Here is an 8,150-nt window from a genome sequence, read left to right as displayed (position 1 = left end):
CTTGCCAAAATCAAGCTTCTTTTTTAGCCAAGAAAAATATCTAAATAAAATAGTCTTCATAATTGAAGAGAGTGTAAGTTTAAGTAACATTTCAACTTCTATATAACTAGTTATAAGAAGACTTCCGTACCTGCGATATCCTTCTACACACACTGAAGTTTCGATAGCCCAACTTTTTTGCATGTGAAGAAAGACCATGTTAGAAAATATCAGCGAAGAACAAAATAAGGAGACAATTTCTAGATTGTGGTCTAACTTGAAAAGAAAAGGTGATGGAAAATGTTATTGTCCTTGCAAAATTTGTAAGGGCTTAAAGACTAGAAGACTTCTAATCAAAACAACTAAGAAACATTGTACGCAACATGGTTACATTGAAGGGGGACATGATTATCATCCATTGGTAAGTTTTTGATTAAGGAAAATCAGGTTTTAAGGGACCCAAAACCCGCTTACATTATGAAGGATGAGAAAGAAAGAAACTAGAGAAGACAAGACCTAGACTAAAAGGTGCAAAAAAAACCAGCATAAAAACTAGCAGCTAGGACAAAAGGACAACACAGAGCCAACGAGAAACTGGCATCCAAAATCTTGCATTACATATCAAATAAAAACTTTTATAGATTCTTCAGCATTTTAAACCAACAACATCATGGCCTTAGTGGCTTCTCTCAGATCATTGTTCTCTTGTTTCATCTAAATGTATTTTGTCTTTGTTTCCATATCACTGGTTGTCTGCCTGGTCCTTCGCCTAGAGATTTGATGAGTAGAGCTAGAGGTTGATATACCATCAATGATTACCAAATCCTTATTTTGAGTTTTCCTCTCTAAATGATCCACCAAGGCATTCATGTTTTGAGATGAGATTCTCAAGACCTCAAGACTATGGTTCATGAAGTTTTTCAATGCCTTCTTAGTTTTAGCAACCCGATTGGTGATGGTCTCGTTATCTACCTCAGTCTTTTCTTTTACAATTCTAATCACATCCTCCAGATGTTTCAAATACCCCTTTATAAGATATTTTTCCGACCAGTCTTGCATTTCAAATTTCATCCTCTGCTTCACTGGTTTCCACCTCTACACTCTTTTTCTCTGAATTAGTATCCTTGATCAAATTGAGAATCTTATTGTCTAGGTCTCTCTATTTTCTTGGAATGCTGGTAATATTTTCAATAACCCACTTCTGAAAATTGAAAGACTCCAACGTGCAATTTCGAGTGGCATTCAAGATATTGTTCGTCGTATCCCTTCCCTACCCAGAGCTCATGAAATTAGGGTTGGCTTCCTCCATGGAGTTCTGGGCAACATTCCTTCTATCTGAACCCATAGGGTTAGAATCAGGGTTTTCAGTATTGGCATCTTTTTTCCCTTCCTCCTCTTCTCTAGCATACTCTTCCTTCTCACTCTACATTGGTAAGTTGTTCATTATATCATTTTAACAATTTATATACATAAGAAATCACTTTGTGATGAGATCATGATCATGCTTTATTTATTTTGATCATTTTTATATAGGTCGAGCTCCCTAGGGCACATGATATGGACCAACACAACCCGAAGATTATGTTTTTCAAAGTGGAGGAATATGCAGGTGTGAATATTGAAGCTGAAGATAATAATCCAATAGAAGATGATGATCATACACTAGAAAACACAATTGAAGATGATGGTACAAATACATTGATACATGACACATTTAGTACTGGCATAACTAATCATGATGATCAAGATGACTTTGATGTTGTTCATGATTTACCTGTACTTGAGAAGGCATACAAGCCCCTTTATGAAGGCTTGCAAACAACTCTTCTCTGGGCTGTATTTTTGTTGGTGAACTTCAAGGTTATGAATGGTTTATCCAATAGAACAATCTCATGTATGTTAAGGTATGTCGTATATTGCATTATATTTAATAAAGGGTGAATCATGTACCATTAATATTCTATAGATTGATAGGTGAGTTTTTGTTACCACCATCAAATATTCTACCTCGCTCATACTGAGAATTATCTTCCACTCTGAAAGATATTGGAATGTAGTATCAAACAATAGATGCTTGTCACAATGATCAGATTATATATCATAAAAAACATGAATTTGCAACAAAATTCCCTAAATGTCATATCAGTAGATATCGAATAGATCAAATAACAAAAAAGGTGCCTTGCAAGGTTCTTCATTATGTTCCCATTATTCCACTTATACAACAATTATTCAGACGCGCTAACTTGGCATAATTTGTGGATTACCATGCATGCAATAGAAGTCAAGATGACATCATTCAAATTCCTGCAGATGGTTCAATATTTATTGACATAGAGGAAAAGTGGCCACACTTTAAAGAATAACCTCATAATCTCAACCTTTCATTGGTAGCGGATGATGCCAATCCATTTGGAGAGATGAGATTTGTTTACTCGGTGTGGCCAGTTTTTGTTATCAACAATAAAATTCATCCATAGATATCAATAAAGAGGGAGCACATAATGTTGGTGCTGATTGTTCCACATATTTTATCATTATAGTCATCTACATTTAATTATAAATATTGTAGTAAAATGGTCATAATAATTATGTAATGTTTTTGTTCATTCAACTAGGTAAGTACCAAATTAAAGATATGAATGTGTATATTGAGCCTCTTATCGATAAGTTGTTGGAGTTATGGAATGGTGTCACTATGTATGACGTCTCTAGACCAATAGAACAAAGACAGTTTCAATTCCATGCAATGCTTGTATGGACAATCCATGATGCCCTAGGGCTAACACATTTTTGTGGTATGTTACAGTGTTCAAGTTACACATTATAATTATAATTATAAAAATTAACATATTTAATCCAATTATACATTATCTTGTAGGTCTTAAAACAAAGGGAAAATTTGCATGTCTAGTTTGTGGTCCAAAGATGAAATCCCGTCATTCAAAATGTTTAGGAAAGAAGGTGTTTGATGAGTATAGGAACTTCCTCCACATAAATAATAAGTATCAAAATACTAAAAAATATCTTTTCAATGGGAAACAAGAGACTACATCAAAGCAACGACGAATGATAGCTTGCCTATGGAAGTTGGAATATAATATAATTAATCATCAAGGTAATGGCATTCCATCTAATGGTTTATGTTTGGAATTTGTATTTTTTCTATTGTGTTTTTTTTATTGATGATGTAGTTAATGATCGTGAAGGTCATCAAGGCAATAATGACCACCTTCCAAAGAGAATAAAAAGTTATCCAAGATAATTTATTAGGCTTCCCTACTACAAGAAACTACAAATTATGCATTTATTTGATACTATGCATATTGGAGAGAATATAATAGAGACATTATGGAAAATATTAGAGGGAAGGCATGAGAAAGGAAAATTTGTCAAAATTTCTAGTGACATTCAGGAATCCAATCATGCAATGAAAAATATCATTCAATCAAATAGAAATGGAGACCATATTAATATACATGCCCTTCCTTGGTTATTAACAAACCAACAAAACAATGCTATAAAAGAAGTCATACGAAAAATTTGATTTCCCATAGGATTTGCTGTGAACATAAACAACCTCATATCAAATAAAAGTGAATTTGGGCTAGGGATGAAAACACATGATTGACATACTTTCATTAAGGTAATTCATGTTCTTGTGTATTTACTAAATATTTGTATACTACACATGTACTTTTCATTGTATTATGCTAGAAAACAATGAAAAGATCATTTGATAATTGTTGCAGTATGTTCTACCTCTATCTCTCCCAGACAACTTTGACAATAATATCAAGCAAGTCATATATGATCTTGGAAAATACATGAGGTAAGTAGTGATATTGTTCAATTTTTTGTATAGATAATATATTTGTGATTTGTTCTACTTGTTATGTAATATATTGGATATAATTTTGTAAAGTCTTGTTTATATATTTTTGCATCTTGAATCTCTTCTAGGTGGTTGTCATCTAAAGAAATCCATGTAGAAGATATTAAATATTGGAAGGCAAAAATTCCTCATTTAATGTGTGAAATGAAAAAGTGTCTACCTTCAACTTTTTTCAATGCACAAGAACACTACCTCATACACCAAGTTGAGGAGATTGAATTGTGTGGACTTGTACACATTAGGTCAATGTGGATGGTTGAGAGGCACTTGAAATTTTTGAAGGATTTGGTTTGACAAAGAGAACATCCTGAGGGTTCTATGGTGGAGGGATATATATTGTATACCAAACTATCCATGTAGATCACATTTGGGATCCTAACCTCATTAACAACTTCGAAGGGGAGTACTTGATGGGGAAAGGTAGATTGAGGAAAGTGAGAGGTAGTTATAAGATTTTATTGTAGTTAATTAATTCTTAATCTTCTAAACAAATCTGTTGTAAGTCATCTCTTAATTATTTGTACAATTAGTCTAGAGTGGGGTGTGCTACATTTGTATATTCAAACAATCTTGATTGGATGATGGTGTGGATTGAACGATGTCAACATTGTGGTTGCACATTCACATGGGAAGGTGTGACTTCATTGGTTAAAGAAGCTCATCGTAATGGAGATTCCAATGTTATGAAAAGGGAAATTGATTTAGCATATGGTTTAAGAGATAAACAAGTACGTGCATATGTATAAAAATGACCACTTTCCTAAGTTAATATTTAATATTGATTTTAACCTAATTCCTATATTTAATTCAATTTTGTTTAGTTAAATTATTCACATTCATCTATTTGATTAAATAAGTTATTCAATTTATTTAATTAAATTCACCTAAGTCTATCATAGCCTTTAATTAAATAAATCATTTATTTAATTAATTCTCCTTTCTTCCCCTTTTAATTAATTTTACATTTAATTAGATTGTTCATTGCAAATAAATAAATCTAATTTATTTATTTAAATCCCCCACTTTCATTTATGCAAGTTGCATCTATTTTTAGTTGAAATAAAGTAATTTATTTTAATTAAAATTCCCCTCCATCCACTTGCATTCTTCTACATCTCCCACTTGCCTCTCTAAACCCCCTTCTAGATTCTTCTAATCCCTTCCAATTTATCCTAACCCATCCCCTAAATATTGTCACATCCCTAAGCAAAGGGAAGTCACTTCTCAAACCCTCAAAGTCTTTTAAAACCATTAAAGGCTTTATGTCTTCAACAAGTTAACCTTGAAAGTCTTCCAAACCATCAATGGTTAAATCACCCTCTTGCATGATTAGATACTTTCTCTCTAACTCAACCTTCATCTAACCTAAGAATCTCATCACGCATTCATTTCTTTAACCATTGCATAAGAGTTTATCCTTTGGGTAAAAGTTTTATCCAATGGATAACCCTAACGTAACCTTAACCCTTACCTCCTAAGGTAACCATCAGGTCTTCTCAAGCAGTCTTATGTTGACAATTGTAACCATTTCATTGGTGAGAATTATAAGCATGGATTGATAACTTTCAATCCTGGCCCTTGATAAGATCATCCAATTTTGACCATCCATTGCCCCATTTTTCCTATAAATAGAGCTCTCATTCCTCCATTTTCATATCCAAGTCTTTAGTATCAAACTTATATACATTTTACTAAGAAACTAATCTAAATCATTTTAATCAAGTATTTAGCCTCTCTTTGATAGAAATAATCTTCATAGCATCTTAAATAGGTATTTGTATTCTCACATAATAATTATGGTAGACTAGTATAACATGCTAGGATAGTTTTGTTACTAATCCTTTCATTTTTTTATCATATCCATGTTAGTTTAAATCATGTTAGACTTAATATCATGCATAACTAGGAATGCATCCATGCCAGATTGATAAATATCTCTCATTTTCATGATTTTCATCCCTAAGTCACTTTTCTCAGTGATTTGAGAGCAAAGACATTAGCTTGAGGGGTCTTGTGAGACAAAGAACAATGGAACATCCCTTGGGAAGTTGAGTTATTCAATATAACTCCATAACTTGCACCAAGAGTCCCATTGGTGTGTGGAGTAGTTTGAAATCACATTTTATGTTTCATCCCCCCACTTTTCCTGCAAACATTTTTGGCACCCACCATGGGGCTTAACCCCATAAATGATATCATTTTTAATGCAGGACTAACACTGTAGGTACACAAAAAAGCTGAGTTAGCACATAGGTGCCTTCCTTTAGCACATCCGGGTTGTCTGTCAATGCATCCTTTTTACTGTTTAGCACATCGGACCCACAAATTAGAGCATCTTCTAGTCCTATTAGCGCATAACTATTCCACTGGTAACTGATAAATATTAGCACTTTGAAGCATCTGTTCAGTGCATCCGAGCAACAACTTAGCGCATCTGGTCTTTCTATTAGCGCATAGGGGATTTTATGTAGCGTGTCGGTTCTAAATATTAGTGCATAGAAGAAATAGAGAGAAAAAAAACATAGTTTGTAACTGAAACAGAAAGTTAGACTTGAAGAAGTTCACATTAAAAATCATTTTTCTAACTGATGTTTTGTTGTAGGTTACTAACCTCTATTTTGTAGGATTGGAAGATTTTTTTTTAAATTATTTTAGGCATTTGATTATTTTCTTGTTTCTAACTTTTTGCAAGTTAGTTATTAGAATTTTTTCATTTTCCCTGTTGGTAAAAGAATGAACTCATTTTCCTTTGGTATTTCTTAAAAAGAACAACAAAAAACATCATTTTCTTTCTTTCTTAGGAAGAACAACACTTCATTTTTGGGATCTAAAAAGAATAAAGAAAATTTTTATTTTTGCAAAAGTTTTAAAACAAACCTCGCCATCCTTTGGTGTTTAAAAGGATCCACTTTATTTTTGCACAAGTAAAAGAACCTCACTTTCAAATTCTAGACAAAGCAAAAGGAGGGAAATCTTTCCCCTTTCAAATTTACATTTCGTTGACCAAAATTGTGAATTTACTTTGTTGACTGGGTTTTAATTCAAGCATTTATTTTGGAAATACACACTTTTGATATGAGGACTTAAAAAGAATACCATGCCTTTTTGGAGCAACATCTCCCAATAGAAGTTAGAAAATAATTGCCTTGAGGGTTAAAAATAACTTAATTGCTTTGTCTCAAAAGTGGAAGGTATATGCTCTCCCCTTAATTGGGTGATCAAAAAGCGAAACCACTCTTATGCTTTCTTCTTTTCAAAGTACTTAAAACCTTTAGCAAGCCTACCCTCCTGAGTTGCTCTTAGAGTTCCATTTAAATGGTCATTGAGATGGGAATGACCTAAGTGGGAAACAACTTTATCATTGTTAGGTCCCAGAGACAACTGAGAGTGGGGGGGGTGAACTAGTTGTCCAATAAATTCAAACCAAAACTAACTTAACCAATCTTAATGCTTAATACCGGTAAACCAAACTTTATGTCGGTAGACAATTTTATCAGTTACTTGCAATGCCAGTAAAGTTTAATGCATAAAACAAAAAGACAATAATATGCACAACACACAACACAAATATTTATATGTGGAAACCCTGTAAGGGGAAAAACCACATTGGGAAAACTTACCCATAATTAGATGATACTACTACAAATAGTATGTGTGTACAATATGGAGTTTACACATGCATAAAGGCCAACTGCCTATAGCTCATTGCTCAATCACAAAATGGGAGTCACACTGACTATAATTGGATGGTTAAATCCAATGATATTGTACTGCTCAAAATAGCATCTTCATATGTTGGATTCAGTATCGGTTAAGCTTTGATATGCCTTCTTCAAACCTTCCTTCAATCTTGATTGATGTTTCCATGTATAGCTCTATTTATATTCACATATACCTTATGTTCTACCACTTATTACATTCCCATGTCAACCTCACAAATGAGATCTTACATATATACCATAACCTAAGTCCAAATGAGTACATCATCTCACTAAAAGATATTACAATGAAATCAATTACAAATGAATCAATATGTGATGCATCAAGTCATCTCAATGCATTTACAATAATAACAAATCATCTTCATGATGTGTCATGCTGATCTAGAACAGATATGCTTGCCGGTCCATAACCTAGACCTATTTGCCAGTAACAACAAATATGCAAACCTGATTAGACCAATGAAAAAATCACCAAAACCAAGTTTCCAAACAATGTCTTCAATATAACCAAGTAATCTCCAAGTCATTCCAAGTGCCAGTGAACAATATAATCT

The sequence above is a fragment of the Cryptomeria japonica genome, chromosome 4 (genome assembly GCF_030272615.1).
Source record: "Cryptomeria japonica chromosome 4, Sugi_1.0, whole genome shotgun sequence".
Lineage (NCBI taxonomy): Eukaryota > Viridiplantae > Streptophyta > Pinopsida > Cupressales > Cupressaceae > Cryptomeria > Cryptomeria japonica.
This window is presented reverse-complemented; position numbering follows the sequence as displayed.